General features: G+C 46.1%; 1 long non-coding RNA gene across 2 annotated transcripts; it reads left to right on the plus strand.

Moving 5' to 3' along the window:
• Nucleotides 1–1,927: 1,927 nt before the first annotated feature.
• Nucleotides 1,928–25,962, plus strand: LOC117070425. 2 transcript variants are annotated; one of them, XR_004431910.1, is made up of 3 exons: nt 1,928–2,016; nt 12,735–12,796; nt 25,664–25,962. It is a non-coding gene; the product is annotated as an uncharacterized LOC117070425 (long non-coding RNA). The 2 variants fall into 2 exon arrangements; XR_004431911.1 differs by lacking the exon at nt 25,664–25,962 and adding an exon at nt 13,871–14,425.
• The last annotated feature ends 1,228 nt before the right edge of the window (nt 25,963–27,190 follow it).

Genomic DNA, 27,190 nt, shown 5'->3' on the forward strand with positions numbered 1-27,190 from the left:
CAGGTGATAGTATAAATATTCCTGGAGTTGTGAATGTTCCCTAATGTGAACTGGGAGTAGAGGTCTATGAACAAATGGCCTGTTGCTAATGAATTGGAAAATGCGATTTTTAGATTTTTTCATTGACACGAAACATAACAGCACCTTGCATTTGGATATTGGGTGATATTTCTCAAAGGTTGGTTTAATATGGCTCACCTTATGGATCCTGACAGCACCTCTGCAAAGTAGGTAGAGAAGGAATTCCCACTTTACAGAAGAGGAAACAAAGATCCAGTAAGGACAAGTTTCATACACACTGTTGGAACCATAACAAATGCTTTTACTCCAGGTAAGCTGTGTTGAACAAGGCCAGCTTTGTGCACATCTCAGCTAGGGGCTTCACAAGTTCTGTTTGACTCTCTCCAGCCTGTGAGGGGATGCTATTTTCAGGATACAGAAAACAAAGTTGGAACCCATGGGGATTACAGTAACTTCTAAAACGTCAAAGGTTGAAGCTCACTTGACTGACAGTGAAGGAGCAGGGATGGCCAGGATGGAGCTCTGGAAGTGCCAGACTCCCAGCACTGAGCATTAGGGTGATTTGTCACTTACCAGGTGCTCAGGAACACACTAGACTAGAGGAGAAATAAATGCCCCAATGATCCTTTTACCCAAATGCAAGGGAAAGGCAAGGTTAAGGGGCTCCCTCATGTTGTTTGAGGGGAGAGCTTTCCCCAGACTCTGACATGTGTGTCAAGAGACACAACCAGCAGGAGGCTTTGTCTGAGGTGGACCCATTGGACACAGTAGTGGTGAGAATGAGGGGGCCCTGAACCCCACTCACCCTCCAGGACAAGACAGGTACAACTAACCCAGGGGGAGATGAGCATTTTGGCTTCATGTCTCCTGTTTGTCTTTGTGAGAGTGTGTTGGTCAAGTTAACATACATTGAGTTCCTACACACCCAGATGCCTTTTGTTGCTCAGTTCCCCTATTAAAATACCCCTTCTGGAGAGTGCCCATGTTCTGGACTTTTCCTGATCTCTGAATCTCTCCAAAGCTTATTCTTTATGTGTCTCATGTCTCTGATACACTGTCCCCTGCCAGAAAATCTGGTAAAGAATTGAAACTGAGCCCTTAGTAAAAGGCTGATAATTAATATATATGTTTCATCTTTTAGAAAAGAAGCAAAATCCTCATGAAATAATGAAATCCAGAAAGACTTGGATTGAGTCCTACTTCATCATTTACTAGCTGTGTGATCTTAGGCAAGTTGCTTAAGCTCTCATCAACTTTCTCCTCTGCAAAAAAGGGCAGGACGGGGGAATTACTATATGATTGTTAAAAAAAAAAGATCACCTTTCTCTGCTCTTTCAAGGCCCTTGTGGCAAAGGCTGACGAACAGTGGGACTTCTTCCCCTTTCTCCTGAAATATTCTTTTCCTGCCTGAGAACTGAGAGCTGTCTCCTGCCCTGCACTCTGGAAATATTTACTACTAGTCTCCCTGGAATGTCAGCTTCTCCTGGGCAGGAAGATGACACCCACCAAACACTGGAAAATAAATTGTAGATATTTTTTATTTTCCCCAGACTTTCTGCAAAGTAAGCCCTGTTAACCACTGGCTGATTGACGGACTGGACTTGGGCCCTGTCTAGGCCCCAGGAGAGGGACTCTATTTCTGTGAAAGGATTCCCTTCGGTGACCTTTTAGTTATATATCTTGACAACCACCAATTCAGCCTACTAGTCTGCAAAGGCCAGCTCGCACCCTATGCCTTCAGAAACCTTCTCAAAAGTCCATTTTTGTCTTGGAGCACATCTCATTGTTTCAGAAGGATTTGCTCCCTTATTTCCACTCACCCAGCTCTCTCACTCATTCCCTGCTAAACCAGGGCTTGGCATTCAGCAGGTGTCTGCTAGGGGAATAATGAATGGCCTCGATTCCACACAGGGAGAGAAAAGCCAACTCAGTGTCTATGAACCAGCTTAAACAGAATGGATGACCAGCTCAGCCAATAGGAAAGAATGAGCTACGGTGAGCACACCTGTTTTGTGCATTTGCATGACATCAAATGCTTAAGAATAGTTTAAACTGGTTATATATGCCCTTTGCAGTCCTGTTTACCTTTTCCTTTTGTCGAATGAATGAAAGACTAAGCATTTGAATGACAGTGTACTGTGGCCATAGTATTATACTTGGCCTTAAAGTCCTAATACATCTATCCATGATTGGTGGTGGAAACAGAAGGGAGTGCTAGTTCTGAAGATGTGGAGTTGACTATTCTTATTAGGGGCTATTATGTGTCCTCAGTGTGACCCCACACCAGGGGGTGGGATGTTCTTAAAAGAGACAAAGACATGCAGAGTTTCACAGACTCAAATTCACACAGAGTTGGGGAGAAATAGGCAGAGACTGCAAGATAAATGAAGGAGTCGAGTCAAAGACAACAAGTCAGGGAAAGACCTACAAAAAGGGAGGTTGGCCCCAAATGATCAAGAAGAGCCATGGGACCTCAGGAGGCTTTATTGGATGCCTGGGAAAGGAGAAAACACAGTTCTGGCCTCAGGCATCTTGGAGTGCAGCCATGGAGGAAGGATGCTTGCACATGTGTGTACACAATTTTGACTCCCCAACACACACACCTTCAACTGGTAGAAGAAAGGCTTGCTGGCAGGGAACAGATCTCTCTGCTCCCTCAAGTTTGCCCAGCTACCAAGACCTCTGAGATTCTTTGATTTCCCTTTATTTGACGACACAACCAAGGGATTAACAATTTCCATAGCGAATTGTTGTGGGTTTACCTTATCTTTCTGCCTAGCTTCCTGACCTAGGGGCATAATCTAGCTGTTGAGGCACCACCTGCCTTTCTTTGCAAAGGGGTTGGTGTCTATAAGTTGATCAGTACAGACTGATTAAAAGGAAAAAGTAAGAGCCGACTGTTTGGAATGACCCAGCCTCAAAGGCCAACCTTTTTCCTTTGAAGGGAAAAGTATGATGAGAAAACCCACATTTCACTCCTTCCAGAAGTTTAGAGGAGTGTGTTTGGATGGGAGCAGGAGGATTACTAGGAGTTTGGAGGGATATGTTTTTGTCTGCAGGAAACCAAAGAGAAGTATCGGTGGTTTGACAAGCACCTGAGGCATCTGGGCAGTCATGTGACTGAGCCTCACCAATCAGAATTCTCTATCCCTCTGGAGTTCAGGCCATATGAGCTCTGATTGATTCAGAGCTGGGCAACTGGGCCAGAGTCCTCTCAGGGTTCTGCTGGGATTCTGGAGACAGTCACGCCTTCTGTATGATCAGAGGCTGGCTTGGCCAATAAGTATGTGGAGTGCCTGACTGAGAACAAAATCAGCACTGAAAAGCAGGAGATGGAGGAAAGGAGGCCACTTCCTGGTGTCTTGAAGGCACCCGTGTTCAAGAGGGTTGAAGCAGCTTGCTTCTTGAACCTCCCAGTTTTATGAGCCAATAACCCCCTCTCCACTTTTATTTGTAAAGAACAGGGTCCTGACTAACGTAACAAGAGGATAGTCAGTGTGGTTTACCCAGACCCCGGTTTCAAAAAGTAGCCGTAAGTACTATGGGGGAAAATAAAATGGATGAGGCTTCTTAGATTGCAAGCAGAGAAGGCCTTTCCCAGTGGCAGGAAAGAGCCTGCCATGAGAAGATGTTAGGGATGGCATTGCAGGCCGAGGCACCAGCAAGGGCAGAGGGTTCTAGTGAGGCAGGAGAATCAGGTCTGGAGGCAGGGAACCTAAGGCCAATTCATGCTGACGGGATGTCAGCGCCAACTCCGTTTTCAACCCCTCCTTTTTGTGTGTGGCAGTTGGAAAATGAAAGTACTTCTGATTGGTCCCCTCCCACAACCAGTCAGACTGGCCATGGGCTACTACTTCATTTGCATCGAGTGAACCAATGGGAAACCTCTAGTGGGTACTTAAATCCCGTAAAATTCTGTAACCGACATTCTTGAGCTGGTTGCTCAAGCCCACTCCCACCCTGTGGAATGTACTTTCGTTTACAATCGATCTCTGCTTTTTCTGTTTTGCTTTGTTTGTGCGTTTTGTCCAATTCTTTGTTCAAAATGCCAAGAACCTGGACAACTACCCTCAACCAGTAACACTAGGCGGGAAGGAGGTAAGCAAGTCAGGCACAGAGGGAATGCTATCATGGCTCTAGCTGAGTGAGCAGGGGGAGACTGATAGAACACGACAGAGAAGCAGGCAGGTGCAGAGCCTGGAGGGCCTTGAAGCTGAAGACAGGAAGTTCAGATTTTATTCCAGGATAGAAAAATCACTGGAGAGTGAAGGGATCTGATTGGCTGTGGCAGCTGTGAGGAGGAGGGCCCCTAGAGGAACAGCGATGGAAGCAGAAAGGTCAGTGAGGAGGCTGATGTAATAATAGTCCAGGTGAGCAGTAAATGGTGGCTTGGATCTTGATGGGTGGAGGAGACAGAGAGATGAGGATGGATTCTTCATGTACCTTGGAAGGAGAGCCTACATGAGTTATTAGTACAGTAGATGTGGGAAGTGAAGGAATGAGAAATCAGATACTTCTTGCAAAGATGAGGACTGGGTGAGTAACAAGTTTGGTGCATCTTTGTGAACCGCCAATGAAAATGTGCCTTGGAAAGGTGTGTCAAGCAAATGTGCTCTTGGCTGTCATCTCCTAGAGGGCAAGGGCTGGGTTCGGTCAGCAGAGTAGCTCAGAGTGAGCTGGATGGCTGAGTGGGTAGGTGGGTGGAGAAGTGGATGGGTGGGCGGATTTGGGAATGAATGAGTACAAGGATGGATGAGTGAGTGGGGGGTGGGTGGGCGTATCTTTGGATGCTTGGATGCAGGGATAGATCGATGGGTGGGGATGAGTGGTGAGTGTTGAATGGGTAGATGAGTGGATGACAAGATACATCCACCTTGGATGTCAAGGCCATATCAGAACCTTCCACTGGAGGAAGGGAGGGACCTCACCTCCTCCCATGTGGACTAACAGGCTATCTTAAGCCTCCCCAGGAGGCCCAGTGGGGATTGACTTAAAAGGCAGCTAGATTTGGTCAGCCTTCGCCTAGAAAGGGACACTACATGTCTGTGAGCCCTGAAATCAGAAGGGCAACTTCTGACCTGGCATCTGCCACCCCTGGAGTCCAGAGGGATGGGCAGGGTCTCACCAGCCTAGCTTCTTTCTCCACCTGGCCCATTACAGGAACTTACCCAGGAGGGCTGCCAGAGATCCTCTCACAGACCTAGGGAGACAGCAGCTGGCATCAGTGGCCAACATCCACATAGAGAGTGTGGACATGTGAAGGGAAATCGCCCCTTAAATTAGATACCCCAAACAAGCTCTGTGAGGAAGAGGATAGGTCTACCTGGGAGCCAAGGGATCTGGATTCAAGCTTCATGCAACTCCTCTCTCTTTCTATTAGCATCTATCAGCCTTTCCTTGGCCTTCTATAAAACTGGATTCAATGATTTCTATGATCTTTGGCATAGAGATTTTATGAACTATCAATTTCTTTGCTGTTTTCAAGAGTTTTGCTTAAAAAAAAAAAAGCAGCTTTAGGACTGGGTGCAGTGGCTCACGCCTGTAATCCCAACACTGTGGGAGGCTGAGGCAGGTGGATCACCCGAGGTCAGGAGTTCGAGACCAGCCTGGCCAACATGGTGAAACCCTGCCTCTACTAAAAATACAAAAATTAACTTGGCATGGTGGCTGGTGCCGGTAATCCCAGCTACTTGGGATGCTGAAACAAGATAATCACTTGAACCCGGGAGGTGGAGGTTGCAGTGAGCCAAGATCGTGTCATTGCACTGCAGTCTGGGCAACAAGAGTGAAACTGTCTCAAAAAAAAAAAAAAGAAAAAAGCAGCTTTATTGAAGTATGACTTACATATCATAATATTCATCCGTTTTCAGTGTATAATTCAGTGATTTTCAGTAAATGTACAGAATTGTGCAGTCATCATCACAATCCAGTTTTAGAACATTCTCATCACCCCACAGAGATCCTTGTGTCTGTTTGCAGTCAATCGCAATTCCCACCCCCAGCCTCAGGCAACCATTAATCTGCTTTCTGTCTCTATAGATTTGCCTTTTCTGGACGTTTCATATAGATAGAATCATACAACATGTGGTCTTTTGTGTCTGACTTCTACTTTGCATAATGTTTCTGAGGTTCATCCATGTTGTGGTATTTTTTTTAAACAATGGAAGTAATTATAAGTTTTTAAACAAGGACTTAATCTTACTTTTCTAAATAATCTCCTAACAGATTCCAACATTTGCTTTAGACACAATAGATTTGAATGAGGTTTGTTCCAACTTTCAAAGCTTGCATTTTCATTGTGAATCTTGGAAAAGTCTGGATTCTTAGTTATATATAGCACATGCCCGGTTGATTCGTTGGTTGACTGGCTGAGTCTTCCTGGGCCCATTGATTGGTCACTTTCACTTATTTTTCCTTTCAAAATGGTTGTCCACCACTTTACCTCTAAAGACATCCACTGTCCTGCCTTCAACACATTGGCTATGGCTTGCTCCAGCAACCACAGAGTGTTGGTTTATTTGTTAGTTTATTTGTTGCACTGCAGCATTTTGCCTGGGGACACGCCTAGGAGAGGCCATTTTCAAGCAAAGGGTGAGCCAAGATACAAACATTTTATAGTGACTCACAGGCCAGCCTGACACAGTTGCCTGGGAGAGTCAGGCTGCGTCCATCCACTGACCTTTTCAATCAATACACTTTGGCAATCTACTGGGTCCCAGGTAGTGTACTAGGCCTTGGGGACATAGAGATGAACAAAATCTGATGTAAATCTCTGGCTACTTTGATGTTATCACCTTGGGCAAATTATTATGTAACTTTTCTGGGTCTTGGTTTCCTCATCTGTAAAATGGGAATAATAATAGTGCCTGCCCCACAGGACTTCTATAAAGAAATAATGCTTGCCAAATACTTAGAACAGTGCCTGGCACTTAATACGTGCTCAGTAGGAGGCAGCTATTGAACTATTATAAATGACATTATAGTAGCACACCCCTGTCCTCAGATAATTAGATTTCTTTAAAGCAACACAGACAAAAAGTTAAACAAACTTAAAACAATGTGATGGGTGCTCAGTGCACATTTGTTCGGGTTGCTGTGGGCATGCAGAAGAACTAGTGCTCCATCATCACGTAGAGTAGGGTGTGAATGATTGGCCAGTCATGTGTACTGTTCCGGATATAGAGATGTCAAATGCATTTTTGGACTCTGATTATATACCATTCCCATGAAGAGATGAGCGTTCAGTTCCACTTGGGCTGTCCCCAGCACAGCTCCTCTGTGTCCCATGTGATGAGTGGCATGGCTGGTCTTGAAGTCTGCTCTGCCCCTTGCTATGCCATGGCCCCTTTCCATCTTTTCCTCCCTTGTCCAGTCCATCCATCTGAATCCTTCCTCCCAAGGTGCTGTTCTCATAGTTCTTTCCAACTCCTCCAGCTCCCTGGAGCCCTTCCTTCACAATTCTTTTTTTTTTTTTTGAGACAAAGTCTTGCTCTTGTCCCCAGGCTGAAGTGCAACGGCACCATCTTGGCTCACAGGAATCTCAGCCTCCCAGGTTCAAACGATTCTCCTGCCTCAGCCTCCCGAGTAGCTGGGATTACAGGTGCCCACCACCATGTCTGGGTAATTTTTGTATTTTTAGTAGAGATGGGGTTTCACCATGTTGGCTAGGTTGGTCTTGAACTCCTGACCTCAAGTGATGCACCTGCCTCGACTTCCCAAAGTGCTGGGATTACAGGCATAAGCCACAGCGCCTGGTCCTCCCTCACGATTCTTTTTTTTTTTTTTTTTTTTTTTTTTTTTTGAGACGGAGTCTTGCTCTGCCATCCAGGCTGGAGTGCAGTGGCCGGATCTCAGCTCACTGCAAGCTCCGCCTCCCGGGTTTACGCCATTCTCCTGTCTCAGCCTCCGGAGTAGCTGGGACTACAGGCGCCCGCCACCTCGCCCGGCTAGTTTTTTTGTATTTTTAGTAGAGACGGGGTTTCACCGTGTTAGCCAGGATGGTCTCGATCTCCTGACCTCGTGATCCGCCCATCTCGGCCTCCCAAAGTGCTGGGATTACAGGCTTGAGCCACCGCGCCCGGCCTTCACGATTCTTAAGGGCTTTAAGGCGTAAAGAAGTAGCTTGAAGGACCCTAGAAAATGCCTAACCCAACTCTCTTGTTTTACAGATATAGAAACTGAGGCTCAGGGAGAAGTGACTCGACAAGGGTCAGCCATGGCACCACCTCCCACTGAGTTGTGTGCCCTGAGTCACCTGGATTCCTCCTTTTCTCTGATGTCTCTGACCCATGCCCAAAGCCTGTTCCTGAGTCCTAAATACCTCTTCGGCCATCCTCACGGCTGAGTCACTATCATTTCTCAGCCTCTTCTCCGATGTCCCCACCTTCACCCCTGCTCTCCGCCCCTTCCCCAGCGTCCCCAGCACAGCAAGAATAACCTTTTTAAAATATAAACCTGATTTTTCCACTCCCCACTGAAAATCTTTAGTGATGTCCCACTGGTTCCAGAATAGTCCACTCTTACTTTAGCAAGGTTTTCTAGGCCAGCTTGGGCTTGAGCCTGGACACCATGCAGCCTCTGACCTTCCACACTGCACAGGACCCCTGAGGGAACTTCTTTCATGTATTTGACCCTGCCACATCCTTCTCCCACCTGGGTGTTTGTGCCAGCCCTTGCCTCTGCCTGGAACTCTATCCATCCTTCCTCCCTCCGCCAATCTACTTCCTCTTTGCCTGTATAATATCCATTCATCTTTAAGTGTCAGCTGAACTAATATTTGGTCTGCAAGACCCTCCTTAACCCAGATTAGACCTGCTCTGGGCCCCCATCATTCTTGGTACCTCCTCATCATAACACCCAGCCTGCTCCTGGAATTGCTGTTGTAATGCTGTCTTCCCTGGGACTCTCAGCTTGGTGAGGGCTGGTTCACAAGCACACCTGCAGCTCTTAGCACAGTGTCCCACAGATAAAGGCAGCTAAGGCATGCTTGACTTTTGCTGTTCTTGTCCCTTTCTTTTACTTTATACTGAGTTACATGGTACCTGTTGTTCTGTACCTTGCCTTGCCATTGAACAATCTTGGGTTGGAGGGGGACTAAAAATAACTCTCTTCCCTTCAAGTGGGCAGAAATAAAGATGTCAGCTTTGTTACTGATGAAAAAGCTAGGCTGGAAGATGTATTTGACCAAAAGATCATGCTAACCCTCTTGCTTCACTCTCCCAGTCCCAGTTACTCCTGGGGCCTTCAGCGGGATTCACTTCCCCAGGACTGCTGCCTCCTTCTGGGAGGAGAGGAAAGACAAGAGAGGTTGGAGGGGCTGGGTCTCTCATTGGATCAGAAGAAACAGGTGGCCAGGCCTGGCCCAGTGGGCTGTGGCTAGGTGGGCAGGGCCTCTACAAACAAGGTGTGGTCATTGGAACCCCTTAGTTAAACTTAGAAAAAGCACATTTCTCAGAAGAAGGGGAAGATGCTCGGCTCAGTAAGTGAAACAATAGTTATCTGCTTCCTAGGATACCAGAACTCTTCAGTTATATTCTTTCTGCTTTGGACATTGCCATTTAACAGAAATACTTTTAAATGACATTGTGGTTCCCCATCTTTGTGGAAAGGGCTACGTGTGTTTTTGCCTTTTTTTCCTTCTTTTTTTTTTTCTTTTGACAGAGTCTTGCTCTGTTGCCCAGGCTGGAGTGCAGTGGTGCAATCTCTTCTCACTGCAACTGCTGCCTCCCAGGTTCAAGCAGTTCTCATGTCTCAGCCTCCCAAGTAGCTGGGATCACAGACATGGGCCACAGCACCCGGCTGAAGGCCTATTTTCAATGAAAATAAAGATGTTCCTGTCTCCCACCCTTCCATTCCCCATGATAATGACACTCTTTAATAAAGCTTGCTGCTTGTGGCAGAGATTTTTTTTTTTTTTTTTTTTTTGTACCCATAGCATTGCAGGAGACTTTAATAGTTTAGCTTTCAAGGTCAAGGAAAAGTCAGTAACTTGACTAAAAACCATATAACTATTCAAAGTTTTTTTTTTTTTTTTAATTTTTTTTATTATACTTTAAGTTCTAGGGTACATGTGCATAACGTTTATATCATGTATAACTCCCCAATGCAATCCCTCCCTCCTCCCCCCTCCCCCTGATAGGCCCCAGTGTGTGATGTTCCCCTTCCCGAGTCCAAGTGATCTCATTGTTCAGTTCCCACCTATGAGTGAGAACATGCGGTGTTTGGTTTTCTCTTCTTGTGATAGTTTGCTAAGAATGATGGTTTCCAGCTGCATCCATGTCCCTACAAAGGACGCAAACTCATCCTTTTTTATGGCTGCATAGTATTCCATGGTGTATATGTGCCACATTTTCTTAATCCAGTCTGTCACAGATGGACATTTGGGTTGATTCCAAGTCTTTGCTATTGTGAATAGTGCCGCAATAAACATACGTGTGCATGTGTCTTTGTAGTAGAGTAATTTATAATCCTTTGGGTATATACCCAGTAGTGGGATGGCTGGGTCATATGGTACATCTAGTTCTAGATCCTTGAGGAATCGCCATACTGTTTTCCATAATGGTTGAACTAGTTTACAATCCCACCAACAGTGTAAAAGTGTTCCTATTTCTCCACATCCTCTCCAACATCTATTGTTTCCTGACTTCTTAATGATTGCCATTCTAACTGGTGTGAGATGGTATCTCATTGTGGTTTTGATTTGCATTTCTCTGATGGCGAGTGATGACGAGCATTTTTTCATGTGTCTGTTGGCTGTATGGATGTCTTCTTTTGAGAAATGTCTGTTCATATCCTTTCCCCACTTTTTGATGGGGTTGTTTGTTTTTTTCTTGTAAATTTGTTTGAGTTCTTTGTAGATTCTGGATATTAGTCCTTTGTCAGATGAGTAGGTTGCAAAAATTTTCTCCCATTCTGTAGGTTGCCTGTTCACTCTGATGGTAGTTTCTTTTGCTGTGCAGAAGCTCTTTAGTTTAATTAGATCCCATTTGTCAATTTTGGCTTTTGCTGCCGTTGCTTTTGGTGTTTTAGACATGAAGTCCTTGTTGTGGCAGAGATTTCTAATTGATTACCAAATATCCATTCTCCTCTCCCTCTTAGTTAACAGAATCCCAGTTTGGGGCTGAGCATGTTAAAACTAAGATATAAGACTACACTTGCTAGCCTCTCTTATCGCTAGGGTGTGATTGCATGATCAAATTCTGGCTAATGGCAGCATTGTGTGGTACTTCAGGAAAATCTTAAGAGACAGAAATACATGCCTTCCTTTCCTCTTTTCTTGCTGCCTGGAACACATATGTGATGGCTGGAATTTTGGCAGCTATCTCGGATCATGAGGATGGAAGCCATATTCTGAAGATGGCAGAGAAGAAAGATAGGAGCTTCTGTTTCTGGTGTAATCATAGAGCTTCCACATCAGCTCCAAACTGACTACCCCCAGGGTTCTTTTATGTGAGGGAGTAAGAAATGTCAATCTTGTTTGAAGATATTGCTATTTGTTTTTTCCCCCATTATATGCAATTGAATCTGATCCTAAGGAATACAGTACCATGAAACATAGAGAACTCTTGAAATGAGGCTCCCAGGCATCTGTGGCCTAGAGTTTAGAACAATTTAACTAGAAAACAGATTGCTAAGGAAATCATGATGGGAGGGTGGTAGAGATAGGTGCCTAAAAACACATCCACTGGGATGTTGTAAATAAACTGGGAAAGTCTAGGCAAATGAGCAGATCCAGGAGTCACATTAAGGAGGGACAGTTCCAGAGAAGAGTGATGGAAATTCTGGTATGTTCCACAGCATAGAAATTATGGTAGGGTAGAATTCATCACTAACTTCCTAATATTTAGACTGGCTCAGAAATGGAACAGGTAGGTAAGCATGAAATAGATGGCCATTGATTTTTGAACTGGCTACTAGTTGATTAAACAATGTGATTCTAAGAAAAATTAGAGAAGGCTTTTTCCAAAAGTTGGAACTTGATTCTGAAATTTCTGATGTCTGCTACAGGTCATAGAAGACTAGATGGGTGTATAGCACATACTAAGTGCTCAGTATATCTTTGATGAATGAATGAATGAATGAGTATACTGCTTACAAACCAATTTCTATTTTAATCTAAATGCAAACTAAAGAACAGGGAATTTTGTTTGAAAAAAACTTAGGGACTTCTCTTTATGCTTGGGGTAAAGTGCCATTGACATTGCCATGCACTGAAGACATCTTGGTGGCATAAGTTAGAGATATCCTTGCCTCCTTGGAGGGTGACAGTCCAATGTTATATTTGGGGGTACACCTCACCCTTGGATATACTCCTGAGGTATCTTTAGGGAAGCTGCCTCCTCTACGTCTGCAGAGTCCCTGCTGACAACAGCAGAACTTCTGTTCTCCATGTGATTCTGCTACTATCACCATGACCTCCATGGAGGGGTTGGGAGGGGAGCAACACTTCCCCTCCATTCCTTAATTCTGCTAAGGCAATAAAGAAGGTGCTATGGCTTGAATACTCTTTCCAAAACTCATATTGAAATTTAGTTGCCAATGTAATGGTATTGGTCGGTTTTAGAGCTGATTATGTGATGAGGACTCTGCCCTCGTAAATGAACTAATGCTGATATCACTGATGTGGTCTCCCTATAAAGGGATAATAAGTTTGGTCCCCTTTTTTCTCTCTGTCTTGTGTGCTCTTGTCTTCTCTTGCCATGTGATGCCTTCAGCCATGGAATGGCCCTCGTCAGGTGCTGGCCCTGTGCTGTTGGACTTTTCAGCCTCCAGAACTGTGAGTCAAATATGCTTTTGTTCTTTATAAGGTACCCAGTCTGTGCTATTCTGTTATAGCAGCAGAGAATAGAGTAAGACAGAAGGGTTGTGGACATCTGAAAGAAATTGTAACAAAGAGAAAAATTAAAGCCACAGGTTTAATATGACACTTCCCATCAAGGGAAAATAACAGCAGCAATAGAACAGCTAATTGTCTGCTGGAGGGGCAGCTGTGGGCACCCTTAAGTGCCCTCTCCATTGCCCTCCACTCACCTGAGTTCAAGCACCCTCACTCTGTCTTTTTAAAAATCTCCATGGAGGCTGGGTGCGGTGGTTCATGCCTGTAATCCCGGTACTTTGGGAGGCTGAGGCGGGCAGATCACATGAGGTCAGGAATCCGAGACCAGCCTGGCCAACATAGTGAAAATCCGTTCCTCCGAAAGATACAAAAAAATTAGCCAGATGTGGTGGTGGGTGCCTGTAATCCCAGCTACTTGGGAGGCTGAGGCAGGAGAATTGCTTGAACCTGGGAGGTGGAGGTTGCAGTGAGCCAAGATTGCACCATTACACTTTAGCCTGGATGACAAGAGCAAAACTCTGTCTCAAAATAATAATAATGATGATGATAATAATAATAATAATAAATCTCTATGGTGTGACTCTCCAGCAATTTTTAGGATAACCCTGTCGCCTACCCGCAGGAGCTGGACTTGCTTCCCCACTAGACAATTAGAGGGACATAACCATTCCCCACCGGCACCTTTCCCAAAGCCCAAGGGATCCATTTTGAAATGACGCTGAAGTGAGTTTGGGCAGAAAGGCTGGGGACAGTAGGGCAATCGAAGGGGCCCTTGGGGATCCAAAGCAAGTTCTGCTCTAGGCCTCTCCCTCTCCCCATTTTTCCAAACACCCAGCACCCACCCCATCCACCCTCTGCCAACACACACCCCAGGGAGCAACAGTAATCCCCAGAAATGTTAGAGTACAGCCCCATAGAAAGGTAGGACAGCTTTTCCGTAAATATGTTACCTGCCATCTGGGGAGGAGGCAAAGTGACATCCATTTCCCTTTTATTCATCCCTATCCTTCCAAGCATCCTCAGGGGACGCCACAGCAGAGGAAATAGGCTCATTACCTTTGCAGCTTCGAACAACAGAGACACAGTATCCCTGGCGGGCCCTTCGGTTTCACAGAAGGCAGAAGAAGCTTTGAAACCCCTGCTTTTCCCTGGCCAGGTGCCCCCACCCTAACCTCTGAAAGCAGAAGGGAGGCATGATGAGGATTTATGGCCTCTCCGCACATTGCAATGCCCCCAGGGTGGCCAAGAGTGTTGGTTCTGCCTGTTACAGATGCATGAAGTATATCAGAGGTCATGATTTATGGGACCACAGCAAGATTTCATCTGGAATAACGTTTACTTGTATTCAGAGGAGGAAAAGTAACTGACCTTTGCCTTCCTGCAGCCCTTCCCTAATTCTGACACAATGGCTCCGGGAGAAAATGATCTATTTCCTCACAAAAACTCTTTCCTGCGGCAGACAGAGCTTCACAGGCTCGGAGCATTGCACAGAGTATCTGGTTTTCCCCTTTCCATTACTCAAGCACTCACTGTATTGTGGAAGGTTGAATAAAGCAAAATCATAATGCATATGCTTTTATCTCAGAGGTTGGTATTTTTAGTATAGAAACCAGGCTAAATAAAATTTAAATTAAAGAAAAAAAGAAAGGAAAATAGATTGAGGCTTAAATCATTGGCTGAGATTAAGCAAACATTCTTCAGTTGTGAATCTCGGTGGAATGGTTCTCGTGGGTTTGTGTATGTGTGGGGGGTGGGGTGCATTTCAGGGCAGAGAGCAAGATGAAGGGTTGGGGAGGGAGCTGTGGTGATGGGGCTGCCTCAGTGTCCTTGAGAAAAGGCCTGGCGGTCAAGGCTGGATCTCCTGGTGTTTGCGCACTCACCATGTGGCCGGCCCAGCACTGGGCAGCGCCCTCCTGTGCATTCTCAGCAGTTCTCGGGAGGAGCTGTGAGGCAGGTCCTATCACTCCCATTCCACAAGTGGTAAGCCCAGGGCACACCCTGACTTGCCCAAGTCCCTCAGCCGGAAGCAGCAAAGCCAGGATTCAAGCTCAGCCTGTCCTACACCAAAGTCCTTGCTCCTTCCCAGCCCTGCTACTGCTGCTAGGGGAGGCTGGCCTCCAGCCTCATGGAAATGGATAATGGGAATATCCCCCAATCATGTCACAAACCTGTTTTTCTGGATTAAGAGGAATCCTGAGTCCAGGTAGAACCTAAAAAATAATCAAAGATCCCTAACAGGCCCCATCACCAAGATAGCCCTTGCTGGGAGTAGCAGGATCAACTCAGTCTGGAACTGGTTGAGGGGCTATGACTGGGCCCCCAAATCCAGACCACAAGGCGACGCCAAGACAATCAGCAGAGACCCAGGCAGGCAGCCCCCTCACTGTCCACACAATCTCAGGCTCAGGCCACCCTCAAGTGGGCCTGGTCCAGTTTACAATGGCACCAGCCCTTGTCTGATCATGGCCACCACCCCTCCCGGCTACATGGTGGTGGCCATCATGCCAGGCCACTCACCATGAGGTGGCCCAAGATACTCAGCCCAGAACCCTGGTCAGTCAGGACAGGCCTATGACTCCAGGGCTTGTGCTGCAGGCCATCTCCCGGCCAGGAGATAAGATGAAACTTCTTGGCTGTGCAATGTGGACTAGAAGGAAATCTTTGTGCTTTAGAGAGACAGACCTGGGATCAAATCTCTGTGCTGCTACTTCCTGGCTGTGTGACCTCGAGCAAGATACTTAACCTTTCTGAGCTTCCATTTCCCTCTAGCATGAGGATAAGTAGAACAATCTCATAGGATTATTATTAAATGAAATGGGATAGCTACTTAAAGCACTTAGCCCAGTGCTCTCGTTGAGGCCAAGTGTCCTGCTTTATCCTTGCATCAGGCATAGGGGATGGCACTGTAGGTTCTCTGTTCTCTTGCTTCTAGGAAAGTGATAACAACAGCCTGAGCTACAAGCCAGGTAGGGCTGAGGTCTTACTCAGTATTATCTCATTTAGTTTCCACAACAAGCAGGTGGTATTATTAGGTCCGCTTTACTGCTCAGGAGCTTAGATTGGTAACTTGCTCAAGGTCACACAGTTAGTATGTGGCAGCAGGGATCCCACCTAGGGTGCTCTGACTCCAGAGCAGCTTTCCTCATATCACAGTGCTTCCTATTCCGGTAGATGTCATCGAGACTGGTCTCATGTTCAATTGTCTGCATTGTCTCTTTAGAGTCCATTTTGTATGGACCCAGAGGGATGTGCGGTGTGTGCATGTGTGTGTGCTTCTGTGTGTGCATGTGTGTGTGTGTGTTTATCTTTCATAACAAGAGTAAGGGAGGAGGTGCTGGGAAGGTTTTTGAGTAACTAGCACATATGCTGTTTCCACAGATCTTGCCACTAACTCCGTGGAACATCAGGCTAGCCGCTGCATTCTCCTAGGCCTGCCTTTTCCTGACTTTGAAATGCAGAGTTCTCCCTGCATCATCCTTGGTAGGAAGGCAAAAGAAACAGGCTCTCCTCACTCTCAGTCACTCTGAGGCCGCGAGCCCATCTCCTTCCAGCCTGGGTGGCAACTGGTTTGGGAATGGCACTCCCACTCTGGCGATGCTCTTCTGCTCTTCCAACAGCATCAGATTCTTCCAAGGAGGGGAAGCTATGGCTGAGATTTCTCTGTATCCTCAGCACTACCCTAGGAACATAACTGATGTTTAAAGAATTCCTACTAGATCTTACAGAAAAATTGTGTGTGTGTGTGTGTATGTGTCTGCATGTATAAGAGTGTGGGTGCATTTTGATATTCCTCTTTGAGAAAGAACACATTTTCTATTTACAGCATGATTTCCAAAGGACCTTCTAATGGGGTGCCTCCTTTTAACTGGCATGCCTCCCCTACCAGGTGAGAAATGGGCTCAGAGAGTTCACGTGGCTTTCTGGAAGTCACAGACTCATTCCAGACCAGCTACCTCCCACCAGAAAACAGGCATGGCTGCATGATGCCAAGGCCTCCTTTCCTGGTGGAAGGTGGGCATTGTGGGAGGGAGCCCCACTTCTTCACCCGTGCTGGCTGAAGCCTGAGGGGCTGCCTGAGGGGAAGTGGTAGGCAGGCACATTGGCCCCTTCGGCCAGGCCCTTCTGGCCAGGCAGCCTTCCCCTCCTCTTTCGGGACCTCTCATCAGTCCTTATTACTCCTGTGAGGTAAATTTCCTCCTGAGTGGGTTGTCTTCCCCCCAGGGGAGGACCAGGGCGCAGGTGAGGCTTTGGATAGAAAGGGAGGAGGCCCCACCCAGTGTCTGTAAGGATGGTGACCTCAAAGCTAGGAAAGATGGAGAGTAGGTGTGGGAGTGCACACTGCCCAGAGCCATGACTCAGGGTCCTCCTCTGCTCCACAGCAGCCCTGGGAAAGGGGCAGGAAGTCCTGGAGTGACACAGTAGTCAGAGGTGGTAGTGGTGTGCATATCTATGTGCGTGTAAGACAGAGAGAGAGGAAAAGAGAGAGTGCAGAAGCTGGAGGAGCCACAGGGAGAAGCTGCAGAGGCACCTCTCCAGGATGCCTACCTTGGGTGCTGCTCCCCTCTGTGTCTGGGCTCCTTGGCCTTTAAGACCCCCGGGATGTCTTAGAAAACACCCGGTGGACTCCCTGGCCCTGGAAGCCTCAGGGCACAGGGCAGGCTGGTGGATGTTTTGGTCCCAAGCCCCTTTCTGATCACAGGCAGGTCAATGAAGCCTCTGGGCCTGGTTGTCCTCTTCTGGACATGGGGCGTAAGTCCTACACTACACAAGGCTGTACAGCTTCACAAAGATAGTGCTTGTGATGCTTATCCCTACCAGAGGACTTTGAACTTGAAGAATTATAGGTAGACTAGGCTTGTGCCCTTAAATTGATCATTCTTTCCATCCTGACTCTAGGCAGGGGTGAGCCAGTGTGTGCAGAGGTCTATGTATAGATGGGACTGTGGAGGAAAAGAGAAGCTTTCCTTTGCATGGTATCCTTAGAGCCCATTTGGTATGGACCCAGAGGGATGTATGGACCCAGAGGCACATCCCTCTGGGGAAGGCCTGGCCCACTGTCTCCCTAATGCAGCTGGCAGCCACAGCAGTGTGGGCCATGCTGGGTGTCCCAGGTGGGCTGCTAGTGCACAGTCACCTGGTCGCCTCCTGAGTGAGGCCTCCCTCCCTGGGCAGAGAGCACATGCACACTGTCAGTTGGCATTTGTGGAGGCCCACTGGACCACTTCTAAGCACCCATTCCTGCCCACTCACCAGCTCACCAAGAGCTGCCCAGTTGTCCAGGGATATGGGCTGCTTGGCCTGGGCCATGTATGTCCTGATTCACATACCTACCAAGACCTGATTCCATGAAGCAAACACTGACCTTGACATCAAGGCAACCTGACCCGAGCTCAGCTCCATCACTGAAGAAGCTCCTCCCTTTTTGAAGCTTCAGTTGTCATCTGTAAAATGGGAGTAAGAATAGTGCCTACCCATAGGGCTGTTGGGGTGATAAACATGAAAAAATGCGCAACCAATAAATAATATAGAACATATGCTCAGTAAATATTAGCCATTTTTAGCCACAATATTGCTGCTATTGTTGTTTGTATCATTGTCTCTCCCAGGGGAGATTCCAAGTTCTGCAAGGACAGAAACTATGTGTAATTCATCTTTGTAACCCCAGGATGCCAAGCACAATACCTGTCATAGAAATTCAGCAGTTTTGGGCTGGGCGCAGTGGCCCATGCCTGTAATCCCAGCACTTTGGGAGGCCAAGGCACTTGAGGTCATGAGTTCGAGATCACCCTGGCCAACATGGCAAAACCCTGTCTCTACTAAAGATACAAAAATTAGCTGGCTGTGGTGGTGCATGCCTGTAATCCAGGAGCTATTCGGGATGCTGAGGCAGAATTGTTTGAGCTGGGGAGACGGAAGTTGCAGTGAGCTGAGATGGCACCACTGCACTCTAGCCTGGGCAACAGAGTGAGACCCTGTCTCAAAAAAAAAAAAAAAAAAAAGAAAAGAAAGAAAGAAAGAAAGAAAGAAAGAAAATAAACAATTTTATGCATTAAGCACCTACTGTGTGAACATATCATGCTAGACCACCATCAGGATCTTGCCTGTGATGACCTGTGAGGTGCAGAAAAAATTGGTCCCCTGAATCCTTGCACAGTACATGGGCGTCTTTAGTGCTAACATGTCTTGTCTGTGTCCCAGACTCTTCCTTCAACTACCAAGGTCCTCACCTCTTCCTCTTGTTCCAAACCAGATGGATAGAGCTCCAAAGAGCATTTAATAAACTCACACACTCTCAGGTATAGATAACTGATAACCACTTGATGTGTGGTGTTGTTTCTCCAAGGGATTATTTTAATTCCAAGAAAGATTTAAACCTAAAGCAGATGTTCTTAATCTAGGTCCATTGAAGGTCTGAGTGTGGGTACAGTCAATGCGCTCAAACTTTTTTCCCTGAGGAGATAGTCCATATCTTTTATCAGATTCACCATTGGCCTGTGAACCAAAAAAGATTAAGAAATGGTCCGCCCTCCCTGTCTCTACTAAATTACAAAAAATTAGCCGGGTGGGGTGACATGCGCGTGTAGTCCCAGCCACTAGGGAGGCTGAGGCAGGGGGATCCCTTGAACCAGGGAGACGGAGATTGCAGTGGGCTGAGAAAAAAAAAAAAAAAAAGAAAAGAAAGAAAGAAATGGTTCCCTAGAGTGGGGCTGTCCAGTAGAACTTTCTGTGGTGAAGGAAGTGTTCTATATCTGTGCTGTCCAACACGGTAATCACTAAACACTTGTGGCTATTGAGCACTGGAAATGTAGCTAGGGCAAGTGAGGAACTGAATTTTAAAATCTATATGAGTTAATTCAGATTTAAACATAAATAGCTTAGCATGGCTGGTGGCTGGCGGCTACCATATTAGGCCATGTAGCCTGAGATGATAACGATTCGATGGTAGAATTTTAGATATGTTGAAGAGGTGACATTTTAGAGTATACAAGGGGAGTCTTATGAACAAGAATTTCTCAAAATTTCTCTAAAATTTAAATTTCTCTAAAATTTAAAAATTCATTAATTCATTTACTCATTCATTCATTCAGGCATGCGTATACATGAATCAGCACTGACATCTGCTGAGCAGCCACCAGGCTTGTGATACTAGGAGAACAAACGGTGACAAGAAGAGGTTTTTACAATTTACTGAGACCAGAGTGTCTGCCCAGACAGGTCCCTTTAGGGATGGCTTTGTATTTAAAGAAGCAAATTAAAAAAAAAAATGGATTGCCCTATTTGTCAGATCCTTAGGACATTTGACAATCTCGAGCAAGAGAATGTTTCTTCCCCTTGGAAGGACGTTTGATCCCCACAGATGGGGAGGGAGTGGATCAAGTAGCTTGCAAAGTGGAAGAGGCTGGGGATAGCTCCTGGAGGATCAGGTTCCATTTATAAATGGGAATCTCACAGTGAACGTTTAATGGACGTCGGTGAGACAACCTTTAGGAAACAAGGGGACTTAGCATCTGGCATTTATTGATTTTGAGGCTTCTTTTTTCCATGTTATCAGTAGCTCATCTACTCCTGGGGTTATGGTGAGGTTTAATTAGCTTTTATGGGTGAGCTCTTATAGCAGTGCCTGTTGCACCGTGAGTGCTCTGTGTCAGTTATTATTATTGTTGAGAAAGTGCCCGGTAAATGTAGAAGTGGTAGGTGCTCAATACATTTGTTGAATGAATGACTGAAATTGCTTAGTGCACAAAATTAAAAAGCATCAAGCAGAGTCAAACAAAGCTGAATGTCAATGTCTGCAATGGCCTTTGCCAATTACAAAACAGGCCAGTACCATGGCCAAGGCAATGAGTCTCTGCTTTGTGAACGTGCCCATGAGGGTTTGCCATCACAGCACGGTGACTCCCAACTGAGGGCCTTGGCTTCTCAAGTGGAAATGGACTAGACATTGCCTAAGACCTGCTTCAGCTGTCCTGATCTAAGAACGTGTCACACATCTCTAGCTGGGTCTTTTCAGCACGTCAGGCACAATGACAACATCTGCATCTACTCCAGCCAAGAGAGCTACAACAATCCACTATGTGGACATAGAGACCAGAATTCAGTTCCAAATAACCCATTTTGCAACAGCTTAAGAATTTCCAGTTGTGTCTTCTAATGAACATCAACTACAGAAGTGGGACGGCACTGTAGACATCTGCAAGTGAGTTATGGAGGCGCTCTCAGCCCTGCCAAGGAAGGGGATGCGCCAGCATCCACAGAAATAGACAAAACAACTCCAGCAAGGTCCCAATTGCACACTGTAGAATTTTTAAAACTTGGGGTGAATAACCCCTTCCGTGTCTGGCTGTCATTAAGCTGGACAGTCATAACTCCTTTCTGCTGGCTGCCTTCAGCCCTTCATGTGGTCTTTATCTTGTCAGCACAGAATCCTTTGGCCTCCAATCCTATTGTCCTGATTAAAAGGCCAGCATTGCTCTCCAGATAGCTCTTGATTTTATATCCTCTTAGAAGAAAAAGAAAAAGGAAAATTGACCAGGCCAGCTCAATGTGTGAGGAATGGACATCATTTTAGGGTGGGGAGTGGAGTAGGAGGAGGTTGGTCCATGGTAAGGTTGCTAGAAGACTCTGTCCTGCATGGGTCTCAGGAATGAGGTCTTCATGCTTGAGTTGGGGAACCAGGATGCAAAGAAGAATGTGAGCTGGCATCTCCTGGGATGACTTCAGTTCTGAGGGAATCCTTCCAGACTGGATATTTCTGAAAAGTGATAACCCCAGATCTGCCTGCCCAACCACTGTTCTTCATTCTCTCCCTCCTCCTCTGGATTGCCTAGTAATGAGAGGGGAGGGGAGGGAGTTCAGTACTTGGAGTTGGCCAAACCTGGTCAACCTAGTAATTTCCTAGTTACATAACATTGGGCGAGTGTGTTCATCTCTTTGGGCCTCTGATTCCTTAACTGTGAAATGGGAATATTAAATCTATCTTGTAGAATCACTGGAGGGTGAAATTACTGTATGTGAAAGAAGTTACACGTCGAGAGAGTTTTTGTTATTGTGATCTAATGTCTTTATTTAGCATTAAGCTGTTGGGCTTGCTCTAGTGGAACTCGCTCATCTTGGTTTTCTCCAAGAACCTTGTTTTTATCTTCAAACAACTGGTGCATTTTACTCCAAGATTTCCTGGTTTTATGGCATTATTTCCACCATCTTTGGCAACGTACCTTCCTTTGCCAACCAACACATGCTCACAAACCCTCCATTCAACATTTAACAAACATTCACTGAGTGCCTACTCATGCATTCTCTGTATGCCAGGCCTAAGTGAACAAAATAAAGATTTAGGTGCACATTCTAGGAAGCAGAGAGAGAAAAAATCTATAATATATAAGTAACTTATACAATCTATTAAGAAGTGGTAAGTGCCATGAGAAAATGAAAAGTGGACTGAGAATGGAGTGGTCTAAGGTGTGGGCTGCAGCGGTTAATAGGGTGCTCAGAGTGACCTTATGGACAAAGCAATATTTTAAAAAAGACATGATGGAGATGAGGAAGTTGGCCAAGAAGAAGAAGTTGGCAGAAGAGCTTTCTAGACAGAAGAAACAGTTGAGCAGAGCTGTGAAGGTGTTCAGGAATGTTCAAGGGCAGGAAGGACCTAGAGTCAGGGTTTTAGAAAAGAGCATGTAGATGGAGTTGATGGAAAGTGAAGATCACACAGTGCCTTGTTGACCATCTCAAGGATTTGCGGTTTGACTCTGCATGGAATAGAAGTACATTGTAGGGTTTTGAGCAGAGGAGAAACCTGATTGATTGCACTTGCCTTTTAAAAGGGTCTTCTGGTTCTATGTTAAGGGTAGATGGTAGGAGGCAAGAGTGGAAGCAGGGAAACACATTCGGGAATCTTTGCTATAAAGTACAGGATAAATGATGGTGGCTTACACCAAAGTGATATCAGGGGAAGTGGGGAGAGTGGTCAGAGTCTGGATCTATTCGAAGGTGGAAGCACCAGGTTTGCTAATCTATTAGATGTAGGGTGTGAGAGAAAGGGAGGAATCAAGGGCATCTCCGAGGTTTTTGACTGAGCAAGAGGAAGGATGGAGGTGCTATCAGCTCAGCTGAGGAAAGCTGTGGGTGGAGACAGTTTTGGGTAGGAGGAGATTAGGAATTTTAGATATGTTGAGTTTTAGATGCCTGTTAGACATCTAAGTTAAGATGTTGAGTGGGTGTTTGGATATATAAGACTGAAGTCCAGGAAAGAGGTCTGAGCTGGAAATATAAACGTGGGAGTCAGCAGCATTGAGTTGGTATTTAAAGCCATGAGACTAGATTGCCATGAGCCTTTCTTCCCACAAACCCAAGATACATCCATAATAATTTTCATTTGTGACTGTGTCACAGATTTCCCAAGCACCTCCCATCATCTTTCAGTGGATGGTTAATTATAAAATTTGAAAAGCCTAAGACTGTCAGTGGTTGGAAGGTGGAGTAGGAGGTAGAAGCTCAGAGCAATTTGTTAACTTTTAAGTCTCTCAGTTGGACTGAAGGCATGTACCAGTGCCCAGGGTAACAAAAGGCAAGATGGCAAAGTTGGGTGGTGAATTATCTTTTTGGGAGAAAAGCCGTAATTCAGTGTGGTGGGGTAGTAGTCCCTCTTTCTCTCAGTCCCTGTATCTGAGTTTCCAGAGTCACGCAGCACAGACCTGACACCAAAGCCATGCTCAACCACGACCTTGAGATTCCAGGATGATAGTCCCTGAGAAGGCAAAGTTGTCATCTCTCAAGGCCAGGAAGGAAGGAAATGCACTGCCCTTACCATGAAGACTTCACACTGGAATTCAGGGGAGCTAGAGAGCTGCCTGTGGGATATGGTGCTCGGTGTGTACTATGCATGGGATGTTGAAACAGCAACCATGGAGGAGGAGACGTCCAGGGATTTCCAGGGGCACAGCCAGGAAGACAGTCCATGCACACCCAACTCCAACCCCATGTCCCAAACCCAGTGAACAGCCCCATGAGCTATAAGCAGTGCTGAGTTCTAGGCCAGAGGTTCCAAATGATGGTGTTTATCAGAACCTTGGAGCTTATTAAGTATACTCATCTCTGGGCACCTCTTCCAGACCTTCCTGAATCAAAATCGAAAAACATATGATTTTGTAAGGACCTCTTGGGGCTTCCAGTTGAGTTCATTCTGACCCTAAGTGTCTCATATTGAGCTTGGTTCAGTCCTTGATCATTGCTGAGTATCCCCTCTGTGCCGGGGAGTGGGCCACATCCTGTGGAGAGTACAGAACTATTTGAGCCCTGGGCTCAGCCCTCAAATAGCTCAAAGACATGAGAAGAAAAAGATGACTTCAGGAGTGAATTCCAGCAAATAAAATTATGGCTCTCTCCACGCAATGCTGTGAGAACCCAGTGGATGGACACCCTGGAAGGGCTATGAGATCATAGGAGGGCTTCTGCCAGTCTCTGTCATCCAGTGGCCAAGAGAATTGCAAAATGTGGCACGGATCTGGAGCCAGGATTCCAGCTGGCTCTAAAGGGAAAACAGTGTCTCATTGTGTCTGCAGAGCTTGTGTGCTGGCAACACCCCCAGGGAGAACTTGCTGCATGGGGGAGGTGTTCTGTACATAGATGTCTGGAGCAGATATGACAAGCAATGGAGGGAGAGAGCAGGAGCCTTCTCCCTGGCCCAGCCCCTGGACCATGTCTGAAAGCTATGAAGTGGAGGCTGCCGGAGGGAGCCGATGCAGCTGTTTTCAAAGGGGCTCAAGCAGTCCTGTTCAGGACCCCAGATGACAAGTGTTCTACAGAGTGGAGGAAGCATGCATTTCTCCCCTGCTTGGGTTCCGTGGGGACTCTGGGCATCATGGTGGCTTGCGGTGGAACAGTGGGTGAGAGCAGGGGAGACTTTGATGCCAGGCTGTGGATGCAATGCCTGGTGGGAAAGTGGAAACTTGGAAACTTGGTGGGAGACAGCCAATGCCTGGTGACTATGGCCAATTACCTTAAGTGGTAACAAGACGGACTTCTCTGGGATTCATAAGAGACCTTCCTGTGGGTTTCTAGAAATATACTTACTGAGAGTAGACACCTGTGCAGGGAGTCCCGTATTAGCAGGTGAATGGAGTGAGTCAGAACAATCTGCTTAATACTGTTAAGTGCTGAGACATTTTGTGTACCAACAAACTGAGGAATCCTGGGAAAATTCAGTGTGCCTCAAAAGGACCAGAACATTGTGGGGGATGAGAGGTGGAGCTAAGAGTGGGTAAATGACTATGTGGGCTTGTATTTGTGTTTGGGAAAATGTGAGTTGCCAAGGATGACAGAGATAGCAGTCTTAACTCAGTGGCTCCCAGGGAAACATTCTTTGGTTGTTAGAGGGTCTGAAAGCCCATGTGATGTAGGCAGTCCTTGGTGAGGACTGGAGTGGGCAGGGTGCACAAGGCCCTAACTGTATTGCTCATTGAAGGCACCCAGCAAAACTGGACCCTCCTGGGAAAGTGACCACAAACTGACATTGTCTGGAGATAAAACCAGGGAAATCAAGGCCAAGAACTCAGAGATTTCCCGCAGATGGGGTCCCTGAGAAGATGAAACCCACACCCCACTGGCCTTCCCTCCCAACACTGGGGTGTTACTAATAGACATTCCAAATGCCACTTTGGGATGCGTGTGGGACACACCCTTGGAGCATTCCTATTCCCCAGGCTGCAGATTTGTAGCCACTTTCATAATTTATAATTATGTGTAACCTTATAATAATCTACTCCATACTCTCCCTCTCCATCTCAGGTGATTCCCTTCCTTTTCTTACAGAGAGGTCCCCCTTGCTGTGGCAAACACATGCAGAAGACAAGAAGCAAACTGGGCTTTGCAGCAAGTGTCCAAGGCCATTAATGATTTCACTTCCTCTCCATTCTGCTACTGAGAGAGAAAGAAATTGGCAAGCAACCTCATCCCCCAAAATCCTGACAGAAGCCAGAGGGCTGCGAGATCCATGGGTGAGATTATATGACACCACCTAATTTGTTCTGAGCTTCCTGAAAGCTGCAGGGAAGATATTGGAATTGTAGTTTCCTCTGAAATACAAAAATAAAATAAAATAAAAGGTTGTGACAGAGATTTAAATGAGAATGAAATGCCAATTAACTCAGAGATATTGAACTAGAATCTGTTTCTTAGAAGAATCCCAGGTCGCACATGGTGGATCAGTTTCAATTTCCCCCAAAGCACCGAATGGCCACACCGGGGAAGCAGACCTCAGAACAATCCAGAACTCGGTGCCAGACCCACTACTTATCACTTTAATTGACACTTACTCCATATGATGCTCATACTTTCACTGAATGGGTTCAATTTAATTTGAAATGGGGATTTCTTTTTTCTTTCCCCTATTGAAATATTTAATGCAGCAGGCTTTAACTAAACAGCTTTGATCCTCGCATTCCATTACTCTTCCATTTTGCTTTAAAAATACAAAAGAACCCCTCCAACCATGATTTATTTGGAAAATATTTGACTTTTACCACCTCTGTAATTACAAAAGCTAAAGGTCTATATCTTTTCTTTTTGTAGGCGATGGGACAGGTTGGCAAAAAAAGAAATCCCTTTGATATCTATTCTGCCATCCTCAACAATAAATTAAGAGACAAAGGTCTGTGGAAAAGAAGTCATCCTTAGACTCGGGGTGGTGATAAGGCAACTCTTCTACCATGGAGCACGTGTGTCTGGCTCCCAGCCCACCCTGTACCCCACACACTGTGAGAACCAGGGGTGGGTAAGGAGGGAGGCAGCATCTTTGCTGAGGAGAATCTGTATTCTGGGTGATCACACGAAAGCAGGTGGGTTCTCCCCGCCCTGTGTTTATTAGGGCTGACAGACGAGTGCAAGAACAGCAAGAACATCGTTCACCCGGAGGTGTTACATACTGATACACTGACAGGCAATTATCTTTGGAGATAGTGTTAAAACACAACAATTAATTGGAGGAGCGAGAGTGTGGTGGCCCCAGGCCGAGGCAGAATGGTATTTCTAAAAGCTCTGTGAGGCTGGTAATTCAGCTTCAATGGGTCATTTGATTTTCACCACCTCCCCGCCCCAACTGAAACCTTCCCAGTGCTTTGTTTTTCAAAAACATTAGCCTTCAATGTGTCTCAGACGTCATTAAAGTGCAGGCCAACCTCCCATAGCAACTTTCCAAAATGGTGCCTGGCAATAGAGAAAAATCATTGCCTTAGCAAAGATGTCTCACACAGCCTGCTTTTGTGACGGTAGATGCTGGCAGAATGTCTTTGTTTCAAACTGAGGCTGACACATGTCTGCTTAAATAAAACATTCCCACTT

The sequence above is a fragment of the Trachypithecus francoisi genome, unplaced genomic scaffold, assembly GCF_009764315.1.
Source record: "Trachypithecus francoisi isolate TF-2019V2 unplaced genomic scaffold, Tfra_2.0 Lachesis_group3, whole genome shotgun sequence".
Classification (NCBI taxonomy): Eukaryota; Metazoa; Chordata; class Mammalia; order Primates; family Cercopithecidae; genus Trachypithecus; species Trachypithecus francoisi.